General features: G+C 39.0%; 1 pseudogene; it reads right to left on the reverse strand.

Annotated features, from left to right (window-relative positions):
* The window catches only part of LOC125995743 (40S ribosomal protein SA-like), a 39,681-nt pseudogene extending 17,160 nt beyond the window's left edge, over positions 1-22,521 (reverse strand).
* Positions 22,522-22,538: the final 17 nt, after the last annotated feature.

Below are 22,538 nucleotides of genomic sequence, written 5' to 3' on the forward strand. Positions count from 1 at the left end.
TTTTACTTGCCTAATCGCTATAGCAAGTACTTCCAGTGCTAAGTTGAATAGGAGTGGTGAGAGAGGACAGCCTTGTCTTGTGCCAGAATTTAGAAGGAAGGCTTTTAGTTTTTCCCCATTGAGGATAATATTTGCCACTGGCTTGTGGTAGATGGCCTTAACTATATTGAGAAAGGTTCCTTCCATTCCCATCTTGCTGAGAGTTTTGATCAAGAATGGGTGTTGGACCTTATCAAATGCTTTCTCTGCATCTATTGATATGATCATGTGGTTTTTATTTTTCTTGTTATTGATGTTGTGTATTATGTTGATAGATTTACGGATGTTAAACCATCCTTGCATTCCTGGGATGAAACCTACTTGATCATAGTGGATGATCTTCTTAATGAGGCATTGAATCCTATTTGCCAGGATTTTGTTGAGGATCTTTGCATCTGCATTCATCAGCGATATTGGTCTGTAATTTTCTTTTTTTGTAGCATCTCTGTCTGGTTTAGGTATCAGGGTGATGTTGGCTTCATAAAAGCTATTTGGAAGTGTTTCCATTTTTTCAATTTCATGAAAGAATCTTGCCAGGATTGGTAGTAGTTCCTCTTGGAAAATTTAAAAGAATTCATTTGTGAATCCATCTGGGCCTGGGCTTTTGTTTTTCGGCAGACATTTGATTACCATTTAAATTAATGAATGGTGATGGGGTGTTTAGATATGCTACACCCTCTTCCTTCAACCGTGGAAGATTATAAGAGTCCAAGAATTTAACCATTTCTTCCAGGTTCTCATTTTTAGTGGCGTAGAGTTTCTCAAAGTAGTTTCTGATTACCCTTTGAATCTCTGTCATATCAGTAGTGATCTCTCCTATTTCATTCCTAATACGAGTTATCAAGTTTCTCTTTCTCTCTTTCTTTGTTAGGTTTGCCAGTGGTCTATCAATCTTGTTTATTTTTTCAAAGAACCAACTTCTGCTTTCGTTGATCTTTCAGATTGTTTTTTGTGTTTCCACTTCATTGATTTCTGCTCTCAGCTTTGTTATTTCCTTCTGTCTTCCTATTTTTGGGTCCTTTTGTTGAGCACTTTCTAGGTCTATTAGCTTTGTCATTAAGCTACTCAGGTAAGCTCCTTCTTTCTTCCTGATGTGTGCTTGCAAAACTATAAATTTTCCTCTCAGTACTGCTTTTGCTGTGTCCCATAAGTTCTGATAGTTTGTGTTTTTATTGTCATTTGTTTCCAGGAACCTTTTGATTTCCTCCTTGATTTCATCTCAGACCCACTGGTTATTGAGTATGAGGCTGTTTAACTTCCAGGTGTTAAAGTTTTTCTTCTGAGTCCCTTTGGAATTCACAAATAATTTCAGAGCCTTGTGGTCAGCGAAGGTAGTCTGCAAAATTTCTATCCTCTTGATCTTATGGAGGTATGTTTTATGTGCCAGCATGTAGTCTATCCTGGAGAATGTCCCATGTACATTAGAAAATAATGTGTATCCAGGTTTCTGGGGATGGAGTGTCCTATATATATCCACTAGGCCTCTTTCTTCCATTTCTCTCCTCAGGTCTAGTATATTCTTGTTGGGTTTCAGTCTGATTGACCTATCCAGTGTTGACAAAGCCGTGTTAAGGTACCCCACAATTATTGTGTTGTTATTGATATTATTTTTCAGATTTGTCAACAGTTGTATTAAATATTTTGCTGGCCCCTCATTCGGTGCATATATGTTTAGGAGTGTTATTTCTTCCTGCTCTACATACCCCTTGATTAATATTAAATGTCCATCTTTGTCCCTTACAACCTTCCTGAGTATAAAGTTTGCATTATCCGATATTAATATGGCCAGTCCAGCTTTTTTATGGGTGTTGTTTGCTTGGATAATTTTTCTCCAGCCTTTTATTTTGAGTCTATATTTGCTCTGACTATTCAGGTGCGTTTCTTGTAGGCAGCAGAAGGTTAGATTGAGTTTTTTGATCTATTTAGCCACTCTGTGTCTCTTATCTGGTGCATTTAGTCCATTGACATTGAGAGAAAGAATTGTTCTGGGATTTAATGCCATCTTTATATCAATATTTGGTGTGTCTTTTGGTTAGTCTTGTCTTAAATTAGGTCTTTCAGTTTTTCTCTTAAGACTGGTTTTGTGTCTGTAAAGTTTCTGAGCTGTTTTTTGTCTGTGAAACCATGTATTCTTCCGTTAAACCGGAAAGTGAGTTTTGCTGGGTATATTATTCTGGGTGAAGCATTCATTTCGTTCAGTCTTGTCACAATATCCCACCACTGCTTTCTGGCTTTGAGTGTTTCTGGTGACAGGTCTGCTGTAAATCTCAAGGATGCTCCCTTGAATGTAATTTCCCCTTTTGATCTTGCTGTTTTCAGAATTCTCTCTCTATCTGTGGGATTTGTCATTGTGACTAGGATGTGTCTTGGGGTGGTTTTTCTGGGGTCTTTTTTGGTTGGTACTCTTCGAGTATGCAGGATTTGATCACATATATTCTTTAGCTCTGGAAATTTCTCTTTAATGATGTTCATGACCATTGATTCTTCCTGGAAATTTTCTTCCTGGGTCTCTGGGACTCCAATGATTCTTAAGTTGTTTCTGTTGATCTTATCATAGACTTCTATTTTCATCTGTTCCCATTCTTTGACTAATTTTTCCATTGTCTGCTCATTTGCTTTAAGTTTTTTGTCCAATCTCTCCTGCTGTATGGTATTGTTATGTATCTCATCTTCCACAGCACCAAGTCTATTCTCAGCTTCTGATACCCTGTCCCAGAGCTTATCCATTTTGTCATTCACTTCGTTTACTGACTTTTTCAGGCCTGTTAGTTGACATGTTATTTCAGTTTGGAGTTTTGTGATTTCTGTCTTCATATTTTCTTGGTTCTTATTAGTGTTCTGTTCAACTCTATCCATGATTTCTTTGAGTTCTTTGAGCATCTTCCATATTGCTAGTCTAAACTCCTTATCTGAGAGGTTGAGTAGTTGGTTGGTCATTATCTGGTCATCAGAATTGTCATCTTCATTCTTTATGTCTGATGCTGGCCTGTGTTGTTTCCCCATTGTCACACTTGTATTGTGGGTTTTTCTATGTGTTGTGGTGGTATTCATTAGCTATATGATGCAGGCAGCACACTCCTCTGGCTCCGCCCTTTCTGGATGGGCTGACTTGCCTCTAAGGGAGGTGAGTCCTCTGTGGATGAAGCCTCACACTGGATCAAATCTTAGGCCCGAGCATTCAACAGAGAATACAGTCCGGAGAAAAATGCTTGCTTCTGTGATATAGCACAGTTCTTAGTGTGATTTTTTCTTCTTGTTGCGATGGTGTTCTTTTCTTAGAAAGAGCGTTCGCGAAGCAGTCGTGCTTAGCTGGAGCCTCTTTTCGCCCCACTCCCAAGAATTTCATGGAAGAGGACAGTAGACAGACATTTACAGGTAGCACTCACAGTTTTTCACAGTTGGACCCCACTGGGCAGGCGTAGTTTCGTGGATTTTCCCCGCCTGATGTCCCAAACAGGGGATCCGGCTTCTGCAAAAGCTTGCCGGTGTTTGTATTCTGGAGTGCCGCCCTGAAAATGGCCTCTGGGAGAGCAAGTTTTCTGGAGCTCTTTTCGCCGCACACCCAAGAGTTTCACGCAAGAGGACAGTAGACAGACATTTACAGGTAGCACTCACAGTTTTTCACAGTTGGGCCCCACTGGGCAGGCATAGTTTCATGGATTTTTCCCGCTTGATGTCCCAAACTGATTATTTCTTTCTTTCTTTTTTTTTTTTTTTTTTTTGGTTTTCAGGCCACACCCGTTTGATGCTCACTGATTACTCCTGGCTAAGGGCTCAGAAATTGTCCCTGGCCTGAGGGGACCATATGGGACACCAGGATTTGAACCGCGCCCTTCCTTGGCTAGCGCTTGCAAGGCAGACACTTTACCTCTAGCGCCACCTCACTGGCCCAATTATTTATTTCTTAAGTGAAATCTGAAAAGCAAAACATTTAAAATACTATCCATTCTATACCATTAGAAAATAAATTATTTTGTGTTTTAGGGGACTTTTATAATGCTATTTATAGTAGCAATTTTCTTAATTGTCCAAAACATAAAAAAATTAAAATGCTAGTTAACAGAAGAGATACAAAATGCCATATCATTCATTCTTTCTTTTTTTTGGGTGGGGGGCACACCTGGTGATGCTAAGGGGTTACTCTTAACTATATGCTCAGAAATAACTCCTGGCTTGGGGGGCTATATGGGATTTGGGGGGAATCAAACCACAATCCATCCTAGGTTAGTGTGTGCAAGGCAAACACCTTACTACTTGTGCCACTGCTCAGCCCCTGCCATATTATTATTTCTTATATTTGACATAGTATATGCACACAATATAATATTACATGGAAATAAGTAATAAACCTACACTAACATAATAAATAAAAATATAAAATTAAATGAAAAAGAAATTCACAAAAGCATAATATTTTTATTACTATACAAATTATACAATAAGTAAAACTACATAAAATATTTTAGAAATATATATTATATGTAATCAGAATACGAATACCTACTTCACCCTAAGGATTTCTACATTATAATCCTTAGATCTATAGATTATGTTAGTTTAATTAAAATAAAAAAGAAAAACAATTTGAACATGTGGTAAATAAAGACCTTAGGTGGAAAGATTTTCTACATGAACCTAATCTAATTAGAAAAGTTCTTAAAGGCAGATCCAAAGGAAATCAAAGGAACACTGACTGTCATTTTAGAGGGACACAAAGTGTGTCTAAGGAAGAAGGGTCGGAGAGATATGACATTGTAAACTTTAAAGAAAAATAAGACCACAATCTTAGGAATATTAGAGACCTCTGGAAACCAAACAGCAAGGAAATGAATTCTCCCTCAGAGCTCCTGGATGGGAATGCAGGCCTTTTAATACCTAGATTTTATACCAGTGAAATCAGTCTCCAAATCTTCAGAATTATGGAGAAAACATTTCTACTACATTAATCCACAAATTTGCAACAGTGTTTTATGGTCACAGCAGAGAAATGAACATAACATACATGTACTAAAATTATTTTTAATGTACAAAAGTAAATTTACTGAGACCAAATTTATAGGACAACAGGTAGGGCATTTGTCTTGAACATGGCAACCTGGTTTTGATTCACAGCCTCCCATAATGTTTCCTGAGCACCACCAGGAGTAATTCCTGAGCTAGAAATAATCCCTGAGCATCACTTGGTGTGACCCAACAATCTCCCCACTTAAAAAGTTATACAAAATCCAAAATCAGGCTGTATACTCAAAGACTTCTGAGACAGTGGGAAATATTGTTTTTTTTTGAGGGGTTGCCCACACAGGTGGTACTCAAGGCTTAGAGACGCAAGGATTTTACCACTGTACTAAGGGTCAAAATAGAAAATATGTGGCTCTTCATTTTTTATCGGTATTTATTAAACTATAAAATTTCTTTATTATAAAAATCAATTGAAAAATATTTGTAAAGGCAAAAAGATCTCTCAGGTTGTACCTTCCTCAGGAGGAGTACCTTAAGTACTCAGGAACTCTGAATGACATCTAACTGCTTAATTTGTGAACTGGACCCTAAGCCCATCACTGGACGGAAGGTAGTGCAGAGAGGACAAATTTACTCAGGGACCTGAGTCTGAATCCTGGTGTTGAGGTGATGTGGAGGTGATGGGTGAGGAGAGGAGATCCTTGTTTAGCTTTGTGTTTCACTTGTCTGCATCTCACAATGTTGTGGATGGCACGAAACTTGCAATTGAGCTCAACTCTCTGGAGTCTCAGCCAAAAGGGCCGCCCACTTGGTGAAGAGACTTCAGGCCTGAGTCTTTGGGGAAATCACGCGTCGTTAAAAATATGTGGGAGGGGCTGTGGAAGAGGTGGGGCAGCAGATGGATCTCAAAGGAAAAGGAACAATTAAGACACAGAGTTCCTGCACCGCTCTGAGTGTGATCAAGACGGACTAGCTAATCAACATGTATCATCGCAGAGGAATATACCATCCGTCGCATGTATCCACAAAGCACAAGCCATCAACAGGAAGAGATTAGACCAGACTAGTTAAATTTAGACACGTTTGCCCTTTTCTCCACATCTCTCTTCCCCAGCTCCCTCTGACCCACTGTGGAACTGGGAGCTTACCCAGAGCACAGAAGGGAGGAGGGATAGTGTAGTTGTAGGCTCAATCCTTAGTCCAACTCCTTTGTGCCAAGAGTCTTTCCTGCAATGAAAAGAGAAAAGGTTTTGAAAAGATAAACTCACATTTAAATAGGGCTGAAATCCGTTTAATAACCTAAATCAGGGGTCTCAAACTCGTGGCCCATGGGCCGCAAACGGCCTTCCATACAACATTTTGTGGCCCTGCCCTAGAGGAATCATATTTTTTTGTTTTGCTTTGTTTTAGTTGTTTGGGTCACACACCCCCAGTGTTCAAGGCTTACTACTGACTTTGCACTCAAGGATCACCCCAACTTTGCCTCCTGTGGCCCCCAGGTAAATTGAGTTAGGTCCTAAATGGACTAATTACAGAATTTGCTCACAGAATGAGAAAGAGGGATTGAACAAAATGTTTTAAAACTATGATTAAGGAAGTAAAAAATAGGTCAACTGGAGCCAGAGAGATAGCACTGTCAATAGGAAGTTGCCTTGCTATCTAGGGAGTTAGGTGTTTGATACTCAGCATCCTATATAGTACCCTGAGCCTGCCAGGAGTAATTTCTGAGCCCAGAGTCAAGAGTAACCCCTGAGCGCTACTGGGCATGGCACCTTCACACCCTAAAATGGTCAAATTCATATTCTAACAAATTGTTAGTTTTTGTTTCATTTTGTTTGTTTTGGGGCCACACCTAATGGTAGTCAGGGCTTACTCCAGGTTCTCTGCTCAGGGATCATTCTTGGACTCAAGGGAACCCTATATGGAACTGAGGATTGAATCTGGCAATGATTTGAATCTGTGTGTGTTCCATTTTATTTACTCATTTTAAGTTACATAGAGATGACAGGACTGCATAAGCAATGAAATGCAATATTCAAGCGTGGTAGGGATGTATATAGCTCTACAAATGTATGTAAGTTAAATTTGTTCATTGACACAGTACACAGTGCATGTAAGTATGTCTATATAAAATATCAGCTCATTTCATTGTTTACATGATAATGAGGTCTCCTATTTTACATAATTGTTATAAGAATGAAATAAAATTGTAGGCACAGAATAGATTTAAGGTATTTTATATATAGAAAGCACTCATTACTGATGAGAGCTGTAGCACTCTATGCCTTCCTGTTTATGGGGACTCTTGAAATACAGGAATTATAATAGTCTGGACTCAGGGATCTGGGCCTGAATCCAGATGTTGGGGTGATGTAGAAGTGATGTGTGAGGAGAGGAGATACTGAGGCATCAACAAAGAAATAAAACAAGGAACAGAAGCATTATGATACTTAAGGGTTGGGAGGGGGTATACCCATTTGGGGAGGGGATGAGTCATAAATAGTGAGTCAAGTAGAAAGTCTAGAAAAAGAAAGAAGGGAAGATGAGGTTGGGAAAAGCTTCAATGCCTTTGTGCTCTGATTTTTAGAAATGGCTAAAACTACTTTAGGTGTTGCCTGGGTGCAGTGTACCCAAGTACATGTCATCCACATCTGCCCTCCTGAGATATAAACTTTTCTATTTTAACTCTGGGACATGTTCCAGAATTCTCTCCACTTTTAAAGAAGTCTATGCTCACCCTAAAATGTGTTTTTCTCTCTTTTTTATACTTTCCTTCCTCTTCCTCATTACCTCCAAATAAAAGCTGTTTTTACTTTAAAACACACTATTTTTTATCATACATATAAGGCTATTGAAATTAGCTCATGTCTTATCAAAATCCTTTCAAAATTCAAAACCATGATGCAATGCATAGGCAGAAAAAATGGTTCTAGACTGCCCTGCCAGACTGAATGCATTCAAAATCTCTGTATACAGTACTCAGCTCAGTAAGTAAGCTGTAGCGATGCCTCTTTCCTGACACCAACTAATTTCTCCTTTAATTGGGATTAATGTCACCATTTGAAAGCTCATATACTTTCTATTAATTATACATATTTATTGATCACTTCTTTATATAAGGTCCTGTGAAAGATGCTGGACTCTACAAATATGACCAAGCAGAGACCCTTTCCCAAGAAAGGGACATGCGGGACATGAGAGACATGAGGGACAGATGGTCACATAAATGGACAATTACTAATTAATATCCAAGATAGATCCATTGGGGTATTCTGTGAATCTGTGTTCCTAACTCAGGTCCTGGGATCCATGAAGATGCTTCTCATCCCAAGACTTCTCTTCCTGTGTTCATGTAACACTTACTTCTATTTCTAGGAGAGGGAAGAAGAGATAGAAGAAAAGAAATAGGCACCTCATATTTACAATGCATAGTTTATGTCTGAATGGATGGGAGTGCACATTATTTGAATATAATCCTCACAACAGCTTTATAACAATCAACTCTGACCACATTTCAAAGATGAAGAAATAGAAGTTACAGAGGTAAATTAACTTGCTTGCCAGTGTCACTGAAGCTAGTGGGTAGGAGAGTTGGATCAACTCTGATTCCAGTCTGTGAAACACTGCATTATACTCTTTGTACAGCAGCAAAATGGCATCATGAAAAAAAAATTAAACCGAAGGTTCTTGCTCTCAATTGAGTATAAATATCACAATCCTATAAATATGAATGGTCTTTCTCCGATCTTAATATGTGCCCTTCTGGGTGTGTGACTGCATTATTCACCTTTTAGGTAACAGACTCAAAATTAGTAGGGTTTAATTGGAATGCATGAACATAAATAGGCTTGAAGAAATCTTCCAATGAACAAGCTCAATGAAGAACTTCAAGGACTAGCGACATGGAGAAAGCCACACACACAGCTTTAGCGGATCCTTATAGCAGATCACAGGGAAAAATCCAGGCCAAAATGCAAGATCAGTTTCAGAGTTTAAACTAGAGGCAACAGGACACTGTCCTGGCAGTCAGGCTGGTGTTTGTGCCAGCGAATTTGGCAACAGGATATAGGTAGGAAATCAGGATGTCAGATGGTTTGTATCAAGAGTTTTGGAAACAATTAACAGTTAGCATGATTTCATAGCATGTAAGTACTTGGGTATGGAGTGGTGAGCAACAGGAGCAAAACAAGAGCAGGATTTGAGCTATAGGTGCTCCAGTCTGAAAGGACAACATATATGGAGGTGACAAGCCATGTGGGATGTTCTCTGGAATTTCCTTCTGCTCTTTGGACTAAAAAGACTTGTAGGGATGATATAACCTTTTCAAACCAGGCTAGCTTTGCTCTCTGATATTTCATTAAAGAACATTTAGCCAATTAGCCTATCCACATACCACACTTTTAAATTTAACTATGGTTAGAAGGTTGTTCATAATATAGTTCACAGATAAAGTTGTTTGTGATTGAGTTAAAATTATACATGTATAACAAACTTCATCAATGTGCTTTTCCTGCCACCAATGTCAACAGTTTTCATCTCACCCTCCCTGATGTCCTCTTCTCTCCCATTTACCCTCTCCTCCCTCTCTCTCTTTCTCTCTCACTCTCCTCTTTTCTTTTTTGACATTGTGGTTTGTACACTGCAAATGATGTGGTGCCATGAATGTTCTTTTCATTCTACTCTAACTTAAATCTCCACTCTTTGTGGCAAGCTACCTACCATGGAATGTCCTCCTAATTTTCATCTATATTGTCTCTGGATATCATCCTCACACTGTCTTTTATTTTCCTTACATCCCAGCAATGAGTGAGATTATTCTGTTTATTCCTCTTCCTCTGATTCATTTTGCTCAGCATAATACTCTCATACCCATCCACGTACAAGCAAAATTCTTATTTTTGCTTAAGAATTCTTTTATTGGGGCCAGGAAGGTGGCGCTAGAGGTAAGGTGTCTGCCTTGCAAGCGTAAGCGTAAGGACGGACTGTGGTTCAATCCCCCGGCATCACATATGCTCCCCCCAAGCCAGGAGCAACTTCTGAACACATAGCCAGGAGTAACCCATGAGCATCAAACGGTGTGGCCCAAAAACCAAAAACCAAAAAAAAAGAATTCTTTTATTTTTTTTCAAATGGCTGCATAGATTTCCATTGTGTAGATATACCACTGTTTCTTTAGCCACTCATCTTTAGTCAGGAACCTGGCTTGCTTCCGAATTCTAGCTATTGTGTACTGTGCTGCTATGAACATAAGAGTGCAGAGGGCATTCTTATTCTGTGTTTTTGTGTTCCTAGGATATATCCCTACATGTGGTATTGCTGGATCATAAGGAAGTTCAATTTTCAGCTTTTTAAGAAATCTCTATTTTGTTTTCCAGAAAGGCTGGACTAGATAACATTCCCACCAGCAGTGAATGAGAATTTCTTTTTCCCTACATCCCTGCCAGCACTGGTTGTTCTTGTTCTTTGTGGTGTATGCCATTCTCTGTGGTGTAAATGATAAAACCTCATTGTTGTTTTGATTTTCATCTTCCTGATGATTACCAAGTATAATATTGTTCATGTGTCTTTGGCTATCTATATTTTTTTTAGGAAATGTCTTTATTTCTTCTCCCATTTTTTGATGTGTTTAGTTTTTTTCTTGTTCAGTTTTGTAGATCTTAGACATTAGCCCCTTACTGACGAGTATAGTTTCTCTCATTTCATATGTAGTCTTTGTATCCTAAATGCTGTTTACTTTGAGGTGTGGAAGTTTCTCAGTTTAATGTAGTCCTATTTGTTTATCTCTGCTTCCACTTGATCTTCCTTGAAGATGCCTTTAGTCTCAATGTCATGGAGTGTTTTGTCTATGTTTTCATCTATGTATATATGGTTTCAAGTCTAATATCAAAGTCTTTAATCCATTTTGATTTGACCTTTGTGCATAGTGTTAAAAAATTGTTTCTTCCTTGAAGATGCCTTTAGTCTCAATGTGTCATGGAGTGTTTTGTCTAATTTTTCATCTATGTATATATGGTTTCAAGTCTAATATCAAAGTCTTTAATCCATTTTGATTTAACCTTTGTGCATAGTGTTAAAAAAATTTGGAGTTTACTTTTTTGCATGTAGTTGACCAGTTTCCCAACACCATTTGTTGAAGAAGCCTTCCTTGCTTCACTTTGTGATTTTTGACCCCTTATCAAAGTTTACTTTATTGTATTATGGAGGTCAGTCTCTGAACACTTAAGTATATTCCATTAATCTGAAGGTCGGGCTTTCTTCTAATATCATGCAGTTTTAATGACTACTACTTTAAAATACAGTTTAAAGCTGGTAAAAAGTGATGCCTCCCATCTTCTTTATTCCAAGGATTGCTTGAACTATTCATTGATGCTTATTGTTCCAAATGAAAATCAGGAACATTTGATTAACTTCTTTGAAAAATGTTATGTGTATCCTTCGAAGGTTTGCATTAAATCAGTACAATGCTTTGGGGGAGTATTGACATTTTAATTATGCTAATCCTCCCAATCCATGGTAAAGTATATGTTTACATTTTTTATGTCCTCTTTTTCTCCTTGAAGCAGTGTTTTATAGTTATCTTTGTATAGGTCTTTCACATCTTGTACCAGATCTAGGAGGAAAGGCTTTTAGTTTTTCCCCATTGACACTATCTATTTTTTTTAAATAATTTCCCCTGTTACGATTTTAAGTCATATCAATCTTTCCAGTTTGTTGACTGACCTTTGTTTTCTGTATGCTCCCATGTAAGTAGGAACTTGTGTTTGTTTTGTTCTTTTTTTTAGTACTTAAAAAACAGTGTTGCCACTGTTGATACATAATAGATTATTAATATGTACTAGGCAGCAAATTAAGAAAAATGTGGGAGACGGAGCATCCCACATATCAAAGGAACTTTGTATAAATTTTCCACCACCTGATTCAAGCCATAAAGTTTGCTTAGCCCCGAGCCAAAAAGAAACTCTGCAAATAAATTTAGCCCGGCACACAGAATCTGGCTTAACCAGATTCCTTAACCTTTCCCTGGAACCTGTTTTTGTAACTGCTCTCAAAAACATAATTATAGATAGGTTTTTGTAAAGTTTAAATTATGATCCTTATTGCTTGCACAAAAGAAAGATTTAAATGGAAAATAGGCTAAACAAAAATTGTATTTGCGTAAATATCAATTAGCTATTTGTTTAAGGATTTGCTTCCCCTCCCCCCATCCTGCCAGGTTCCTCTTTATCCTTCCCGCCATCAAAATGTGTTTATGCTCCCATTGGTTAAAATTGTTGTACTTGTACAAATCTGATTGGTTTATATGTCAATCCTATGTTATTACCCCTCCCACAGAAGCAGGGCATAAAAGCCCTGCTTGCCCTCATTAAAGCCTCTCGACTGGAACACACCTTGAGCATTCTACTAATTTCTACAGCTTAATTTTTTAGGTGTTCACAAAAGAGCTTAACACTCGCGAATTATTTGTAGCTGCTTTCTGCCTTCTGTCCCGGTTGAGAGAAAGCTGCTGGCCGGAATTCTCTCCCAGCAAAGGGCAGGAGCAGAGGCGGTTACAGAAAAATATAAAGATTAAGTGTATTTGTGTACAGAAAGCTCCTGAAATAACTGTATGACTAAAAGCTTCACTTTATTTTAATTCAGATTAAAAACTCAAGAACATTGAGATACTTTTTATTTTAAATTTGGGGCCACCCCTGTGATACTCAGAAATTACTCCTGGCAGTCTCAGGGAATGATATAGGATTTTGGGGATGGAACCTGGGTCAGCTGTATGCAAAGTGAGCACCCTACAAGCTGTACTATTGATTCAGTCCCAGTAAATTTATTTTCGTACATTAAAACTTATTTTAGTGAGGGGGCCAGAGAGATAGCACAGTGGTAAGGTGTTTGGCTTGCATGCAGAAGGACAGTGGTTTGAATCCTGGCATCAATTATGGTCCACCTAGCCTGCCTTTCTGAGTGTAGAGCCAGGAGTAGCTCCTGAGCGCTATTGGGTGTGACCAAAAAGCCAAAAAAAAAAATTTTAGTATATGTATATTGTGTTCTTAATACCGCTCATGGTAGTTGGTATATAGATACATGTATATAATAAAAGACATCTCAGCTATTTAGTGATTTTTTTTAATCAAGAAGTTTTTATTTTTAAATGACATCTGTCCTAAAGGGAAAAAAGTTAGATACATTTCCATTTGTCACAGTTTATCAAACAAATGAATTCAGTATTTTCTTAAGAAAAGTTTTAGGGCCCGGAGAGATAGCACAGCGGGGTTTGCCTTGCAAGCAGCTGACTTAGGACCTAAGGTGGTTGGTTCGAATCCCGGTGTCCCATATGGTCCTCCCCATGCCTGCCAGGAGCTGTTTCTGAGCAGACAGCCAGGAGTAACTCCTGAGCACCGCCGGGTGTGGCTCAAAAACCAAAAAAAAATAAAATAAAATAAAAGTTTTAGAAGTAAAATAGAAGTTGGAGACTTCTTGTCCTGAATATATTTAAATTCTCTTTTACAAAATCATTTGACACCTGACTGACTAGAAGACTGTAAATATTGAACTAGAGCAGTATCATAAAAGCAGATATGGCTCCTAATTACAAAAATACTTCTTGCTTAATCTCAAATGTGCCTTAAATTTCTATCTAATACATTGCTAGGAGCAGCTGACTAGAGTTGAGATTAGGTTGAAACTAATTTGTCATAGCTGAGATGTTAACCCATCTTCATCACACTGTAGCCTCAATCTATGTTTAAAATATTTTAACTTAAAATAATTAAAACTGATCAAGTTTCCCATATATAATGTAATTTTCACTGACACAATACACAATTATAACGCCACATTGAGATTTCTGACCCAAGTGTACCTTTCATACATCTCAGTATAAGTGAGAATTTCACATTCTTTGCAGATCTCCCAAAGGGCCTGGTCATATCTGAAAAATGAACTAAGTGTGATTATTCTAGATCCTCTAAAGCTCACCACTTTATTCCTTATATTCTGATTCATCCATGCAACCTTCACAGAACTCAACACAATGCCTTGCATATTGGAAGTGCTTAATACTTCCTAAGTGGCTGTCAACCATAACAAGTAACTTCCTATTTAAATGTGTGACAGTCTAAATGGGCCCTGCCTTGAATTCTATTATAAATTTGCAAAGCCATTCAAAACTAGCTCCATGCAATACAAAGAAAGTGCTCACAGTGTACTTTAGTGGACCACTTTGATCAATTGTAATTTCTCTGCTGTTCAGTTGTGAGTTCTGATTACAAAACAGACCATTTCCCCTTTTTTCTGCATTTCCTGGCTTACCTCCTGGAAAAAATGTAATTCAACAAAAGACAAATATCACATGAACTCACTGATCTGTGGTACAGAATAACTGGGCAACAGAGAGCATATATCAAAGATGAATACCTAGATTAGCTTGGAACATAGAAAAGTAAAGATACTGAAGAGAAAAAACACAAATAGGTAGATAAAGGCAATAGGGGTCGGGGGGGGGGCAAGGACCTTGGATACACTGGTGTGAAAAAGTCCAATTTAACTGTAAAGCTGATACAAAGAACCAGCAAAACCTAAAAGCATGAGATCTAAGCTACAATACAAAAAGCAAATTTAAAAAGGTGCCTGCTAAGGAGGCAGACTGGGGGTGGGTGGGTGGGAAGGTAAATGGAGATATTGGTGGAGAAAAGTTGAATTGATGATGAGATAGGTATTTAAAAAAACTAGATAATTGAAAATAAACTATAAATAACTTTTTAAATAACTGTGCCTAAATAAAAAATTAATTAAAAATGATAATTACATGTTATTTCAAGTGTTCCCATTGATTTCTTCTTGTTATTTCAGGTAAATAAATTCTATCACTCTAGGACTACAAATTCTAAAGAATCGAGATGATGCTTTGCTTTTTATTGCAATTTCAATGCAATGCAATTTCAGCATTGCCCACAATGCTTTTACAGATGTGTCCCGACCTGCAGGACTCTGTTACTTGTGGGTATAGAGGAGTCCCAGCCTGAAAATAGAATGGGGGGAAAGAAGAGACTGAGACCAAGTAAAGTGCCTTATCAAGGTCTCGCTTTATTGATTGGTACAGGCTCTTTTAAGCACAATTTTTACAGGGGGTGAAGAGGAAGCAGAATGAAACAGCCAGCATTACAGAGGTCATCTTACAGGTAATCTTTACATGTCATCTTTACATAAGGGGCACAGGAACACCTCAGGGTTAGTGATGTTTCAAGGACCTAACAAGCTTCCTGGAATGTATGTCTGATAGGAAACTGTGATATTTCTTAGGGCTCTGGGGCTAGCCAATGCCTTACGTTATGTACTCTTGCCACACAAGACTGGTATGTCCTGCTGAATTCCATATTGGTCTCTGACACAGATGCTTTTGAAGTACTGGTGGATAAAGTAAATAAATAAATGATATATGATCTATAGTATTAGCTAAGTAAAACTTACTTTAGCTAAGTAAAACTACTTTAAAACTACTTTAGCTAAGTAAAGGCTATCATGTTTTCATATTCTACTTATAGTAAGAGAATCAATCTCACTGAAAAAGTAGGTGATATATTGGGGCCTTAGTGGTGGCACAAGTGGTAGGGCATCTGCCTTGCATGCACTAACCTACGATGGACCACATTTCGAACCCCTGTTGTTCCATAGGAGTGATTTCTGAGCACATAACCAAGAGTAAACATTGAGTGTCACAGGATGTGGCCCAAAAAAACAACAAAAAAGTAGGTGATATATAATCAATGAAATGGTCTCCCTCCAACAAAATTTTGCAATATGAATATAAATTTTCAGATTTGCAATGTAAATATACTTTCAACATATAATTGATAAGGATAGTCACTTTGGCTTTTTTAAACACTCTACATAAAAAGCAAACTGTTTCTTTTTATACACATTTACAAACTTTTGTTAACTTTTCTTATCTCAGAAGCTGCTTGGCCATGAAACAAAATATAGCAAAGATGCAAGACACTGCTATAGAAACAGACCAAGGTGTTTTCCCACCCTTCATCAAGTAAGACCTGGAGTAGATCTGACAAAGCACAAGTTGTCCACCAACTCAGTTATCACCTAGGAGCATTCTAAAATCTCAAGGTAATGTACATGGGCCACTAAATTCAGAAATTTTTTTTCATCTATAAGAAATTTTGGATAACTGGTAACATGTACTTTTGGAAAAATATATCCTTTCCAAGGAAAAATGGGTTGTTGCTCCACATTGCATCTGTTGAACCAAGCAGAATGTGGATATGTGGAATCCTTCTAAAGAGCATTTTTATAAAATACTAAGGGTGGGCCTAGAAAGATGGTATATTAGGTAGGACATTGGACTCGCATGTGGCCCACTCTGGTTTGATGCCCAGCACTACTTATGGACCCCCCAAGACCCACCAAGTGTGATCTCTGAGAACAGAGTCAGGAGTAAGTCCTAAGAACCATTGGGTGTGGCCCCCAAACCAAAAATAAATAAACAAATGACATTTTACAAAATTTGTAGGGTGACTCCAAGTCAACTGATTGTAATCTTTTAATTATCTTCAGATATCAATTCACTAATGTTTTTCTGAAATAATAATATTGAGCCTCTGAAGTGCTGGTAAGTTAAACAATGAAGGCAACATTAATAACTAATGATTTAGTGGAAAAAATAAAATGTACATAAAATGTGAACTCTAGTTATATCTCCTTTTCTATATTAGGAAGCCAGAAAGTCTTCCCTCTCTTTTGGCTCATCTCCTCTAATATTAATGAAGAAACATGAGTATTTTCCATCAAAATCAGTTCCCCAGGAGAAACCTGGCTCTAGTATTTGATCAAAACCAGCTGAGGAAACATCTGAAACCCCACTGGAGGTTACTAAAATTAAAGAAAGCAATGGTGTGTTTTTGAAGTCAGATAGGCAGTTTCTTTCCCATTCTTCTCTAGAGAACTTTGTTGACATATCATAGTCAGGATTTTCAAGACTGACAAATTACATTCTTTCCCCTACATTTTTCAAAGGTAAACCAGTTGCTTTTAATGGTCTGAGACTAAAATGTCATAAAGCTATATGTTTTTTCCTCCCCTCGAAATAATCTTACAAGAAACGAAATTCGGATTTCTAGTCTCCTACTTGTTACTTGTGCCCCTGAATTCTGTACAAATGTACTTCAAATATTTTTTTATGCATTGTCCTTTTCCATTATCTTTTTTGCTTTTTGTTTGTTTGTTTGTTTGTTTGTTTTTGGGTCACACCTGGCAGCGCTCAGGGGTTACTACTGGCTCTATGCTCAGAAATCACCCCTGGCAGGCACAGGGGACAATATGGGATGCTGGGATTTGAACCACCGACCTTCTGCATGCAAGGTAAATGCCTTACCTCCATGCTATATCTCTGGCCCCAAATTTAAATTTTTTTTTTATTCTTGGGTCACACCCGGCTTTGCTCAGGGGTTACTCCTGTCTCTATGCTCAGAAATCGCTCCTGGCAGGCTCAGGGGACCATATGGGATGTCGGGATTCGAACCACAAACCTTATGTATGAAAGGCAAATGCCTTACCTCCATGCTATCTCTCCGGCCCCTTTTCCATTATCTTTTGCCTACAAATATCTGTCTGAAGATCTCATGTTTGTCTTCCCATGATGAGTTTCTATTGAAGTCTACAGCTGCATCCAGAATCTCTTTACTTGAAAAATCATCTGCATAACCGTATGGAAATGATCATGATTAAATGTTGCTTTTCACAATTACCACACAGAACTTTAGTAATGTTATGTCCCATTAGCTCTGAAGTTCCATGTAAAGAAAATGCATCCTCTTGATCAAAATGAACTAAGATACATTTCTTAGTCATGCAAAATTTTTTACATAACATTTACATTTCTTGCACACATACAAAATCTTAAAGATAATGTCAGGACTTAAATAAGCATTAATTAAAATGATCATATTGACTTGACTAATTAATTGGTAGCAACAGTATTGTAGACAGTCCCTGAGGTCCAGATGTATTGAAACTGTAAGTGATTGAAGTCTGTGAAGAGAAGATTTCAAGTTGTGGTTCCATCCAACTGTTCAACACTCAGATCACAGGCTGAATGTCTACTATGACAATCTAGAAACTATAATTATAACTGAAGTAGTTTCTCGCTAACTCACAAAGGAGATACAAGCTATGATACAGAAAGAAAGTCACTAAGAGATTGCATTTGACTTCAGTAAATGAAACAGGACAAACAGCTAAATTTTACATACAAAGAAGATTGAAATTATACTATAGGATAGTTAATGAAGATGAAAATTGTACTATGGGTATGGTCTTGCGTTGATTTTTTGTTTTTTAGTTTTTGGTGAAGGAATGGGGCATGCCCAGTGGTGTTTCAGGTTTACTCCTAACTTTGTTTTCAGTGGTCTTTCCTGTTCATGCTATAGGGACCATGTGGTACTTGAAATTGAAATGGGATGGGCTACATGCAAGGCAAGTGCCTTAACCCATAAACTAACCTTCCAGCCTCTGATTTTTTTGTTTTAATGCATGTTTTCAGACATTATTCTGGTATCTAGGATGAAAAGTGTGCCCTTGCATGAACTAAAGAGAAACTTATATGCTTCATGTTTTGAAAAATGAGAGTTTGCATAGGTGGCAGTTAGGATTCAAAAAGAACACAAAAATCAATTAAGAACATACTTTCCAGTATGTGATGTACTCTTTTAATCATCATTCATTCACTAAATATAGGTGATCCTTTTTTCATCAAATTTGGTTCTAGGCACAACGAAAACAATGAAACAATGAAAGTGCAGGCAAAGCTTTTGAGATAATTTATTCCGTGTGTGTGTGTGTGTGTGTGTGTGTGTGTGTGTGTGTGTGTGTGTGTGTGTGTAAATAACAAACAAATGCATGTTGATTCTGATTATAAAAAGTGCTAAAGAAAATGGAACTTGGGATTCAAGAGAGAATTCTGGGGGCAAACAAGACTGGGTAGTTAGATAGTGGGGTAGCTGAGCAGAAATATGTATGGGATTGCAACTACTATTTACTAACCATGGGAAGACATTTCCAGACACAAAGCTAGCAAAGTCTGTAAACTGGATTGACTTAGGTAAAACAATGGCCTTTCTAGTTCTGGTACAATAAACTTTATCTATTCCACAATGAGAATAAGCCCAGAAAAGCTACAAAGAGCATTCTAGGTTGTCATGGGTACTTTTTAAAATAAACTTTTTTTACTGAAACAATGTGATTTACAAAGTCCTTCATAGTTAAATTTCAAATATACAATTTCAAATATATAGTGAGTCAGGATCCTTCCGATCACCAGTGCCAACCTCCTTCCCACAATGGACACAGAGTACATCCTATACCACCACCCCTTTCCACCACACCTGGCCTGCCAGTAACAGGCACATTTAAGTTTAGGTTGTTAAAGTCTAAGTATCTTGATTCTATTGTCATTGACTTTGGCTTGGATATTTAGTTCTGTCCTTATTTTTCTTCCCCACCAAATGCATCTGAGACCCCTTGGGCTCTGGCCCCAGCCTTCCTTTTTTCCTTTCTTCTTAGTTTTATAGGAAAATGCAGAATTATGTGGTAAAAAAAAAAAAGTAATCTGTGTCCCAATGTTTTATGAAAAAGGTGGGAGCTCCCTCAAAAAATAAAAGAAGAAACAAAAGAAAAATAAAAGTAGGTGTGTGTGTGTGTGTGTTTCTTGTGTATGGCAGGGTTTTTTTGTATTTTGTTTGTTTTTTCTTTTTGTACATGCACAGCAAAAGATGGGAAAACAGAAAGAAAAAAATTTGGGTCTAAAAGCAGGAAGACTCTACTCATGAAGCATCTTACCATAAAACCAACTACAGGCTCCAGGTATAGTAAGTTGTCTAACCCCAAAGTCTTTCCTTGTAGTCCCAGTAAAAGTTCTTCTCAATCATGGTTGTCATGATTAGTCTGTAGAGATTCTGTTTTTTGTAAAGATCCTAAGTCTAAGTCAAGGTAACACTGAGCTTCTTCTGGTTTCGTCTCCATTAGGTGACAATGCAGGGAACCCTGTCTGGAAGCAAGTTGTTGCTGTTACCAAGTTGTCAGGGTGTCATATGAAACCACTCTGGTAAAAATCTATGCTAGGGCACCATTAGGACCTTCCCTGGTAGAAGTCTGATTCCTGGTGTTGGTGCAGGAAACTGTGCTGTTTCCATAGATGTGAACGAAGGTTCAAGTGTGAAAGGCCAATGTTCAATCTGATGAAGCCTAAGCCAAGGCACTATGTCATAGGTACTTTTGTCATAAATTTGATTTAAAAGGCAATTAAAACTCATTGGAGAGAGCAGAAGGAAGATATGATTTGGTTTTGTTTCTCAAAGACCATACAGTTGTTGCTTGGATGGTGGGCTCTTTGGGGACTGAGTGTAGAGAGAACTTGGGAGGCATTTGGAGTAGTTGGGAAAAGCTGATTGATTTTAAATACCTAAGTGAGAGCTTTGAAAAGGGAGAAAGTGGGAGAATCAGAAATACCCTTTGGGGCCGGAAAGTGGCACAAGCACTGGGGCGTTTGCGTTTGCCTTTCATGTGGCTGACCTAGGAAGAACCTCAGTTCTATCCCCTGGCGTCCCATATGGGCCCCCAAGCCAGGAGTGACTTCTGAGTGCAGAGTCAGGATTAACCCCTGAGAGTCACAGGGTGTGGCCCCCCCAAGAAAACAAACAAACAAACAAACAAAGAAAAAGAAATACCTTTACGTTTGAAGGTAAAGATATGTATGTGTTGTAAAAGAAAGACGAAACAAGATTGGTTTCTATGTTTGGGGCTTGACCAATAGAATGAATGTGGGGGTTTCTGGGTCGCTATTAAATATACTGATATTACCTTATCAAGAAAATTAAGTTGTTTACAAAGCGTGCAGCTCAAAACCTCGCTCACAGTAAGTAACGGCTCAACCATTATCATTATCATTGTTGTTCACGTAGAAATAAAAAATGGGGTTCCGGGCCCAGAGAGATAGCACAGCGGCGTTTGCCTTGCAAGTAGCCGATCCAAGACCAAAGGTGGTTGGTTCGAATCCCGGTGTCCCATATACGTGTGTGTGTGTGTGTGTGTGTGTGTGTGTGTGTGTGTGTGTGTGTGTGTGTGTGTGTAGTTGAGCACATACAAAAGATCTGACCGAAAAGGTAAATTCACTGCTGTTCAAACCACTTTTTAGTGAGTTTAATTTTTTCAGTGCATCACTGAGTAAAGCTCTCTCATAAAATCCAGCAAGAATAAGTGACTTGAGTCAAATAAATCATGCAGACAACAAACTAATGTGTTTAGATGTCGAGGTAATGTCGAACTGCAGTAAGTTTCAAAATAACTTCTGGGCTTATCTCTCACTACAGACCGATAAGCAACCATCTCCAGACTAACAGCAGATCCGAGAAAGCACTTTGAAGGTATCAGGTCCTCAATTTTGATGTGGCTAGAGAAAACAAGTCTAGAACAAACTCCAGTCACATTGTTCCAAGTAAAGATGGGAAGGGGTTCGCCAGATCAGCAGGGCAGATAATGAAAAAAAGAAAATAATTACTTAAAAAAGAAAGCAACAAAGAAAACTCATTGGATTTATCTGAGCACAAAAGCAACGGGAATTCCTTCCTCTTCCCCTCCCCACTTAGAAGTAAATTATATATATTTATTTACAAGAAACTCACCCTACCCCGTCTAAAAAAGCTTAATCATGAGTGCCAGGAAATCTCTCGTCTTCCCACAAATGTCACCTCTGAAGAGCGCCCGCTTCCCTCCCTCGCCCTCACACACATCTCGGTTGAATCATCCATCGGAGCTGCAATGTAGCTTAGGATGCTCAGTGCTTCTCCAATTGCCGCTCCACCGAGCAGGGCTCTGCTAGTGAGTGGTTCCGACCCGGTAGCTTCTGGGGTGGGGTTCCCCCCCCGAAGGAGGCTGCAGCACCTACCCCCGCCCCAGCTTCCACCCCTCCGGGTTCCCAATTCCTGCCCGATCTGCAGCTTTTCTCAGCGGGAACCCTAGCTTCGGAAGCTCAGGGGCCCGGAGACAGCCAGACTCTGCCCCAGACCAAACATGCTTTTTGGGGCAAGGCTGAGATGTCTGGGGGCGAGGACTTGAATCAAGTAGAGCCGCCTTCCTCACAGCCAGTCCTGGGGTCGAGCAGACCTTGCTAGGAAGGCCTCGGGCTTTGTTTCCAAACTGTCCCCCCAAGGGGCTTCCTCGGGGATCCCCGGGCAGCTGCTGCAACGAGAGCCCCCAAACCAGCTCCGGGTTTGCAGCGCTGGGCAGCGGCTGAGCGTGCAGTCTGAGCCTCCGGGATGCAGCCGGGCGGTCCTGCCTCTCTATGTGCCTCTACCACTGGGCTCCAGCTCCGCTCGGGAGCTCTTTTCCCAGAGCCCCGAGGTTCCCCCGGAGCCTCTCCAGGCGCGCGAGTGCCGGGCTACCCGGGCGGGGCTGGCCGGGCCGGTGACTCACACGGCGGCATCTCCGGCCCCCGGCGCTGGGGTTGCGCCGGCCCGCGGGGCGCATGCGTGCAGCTGCGAGCT

Source organism: Suncus etruscus, chromosome 18 (genome assembly GCF_024139225.1).
Source record: "Suncus etruscus isolate mSunEtr1 chromosome 18, mSunEtr1.pri.cur, whole genome shotgun sequence".
NCBI lineage: Eukaryota > Metazoa > Chordata > Mammalia > Eulipotyphla > Soricidae > Suncus > Suncus etruscus.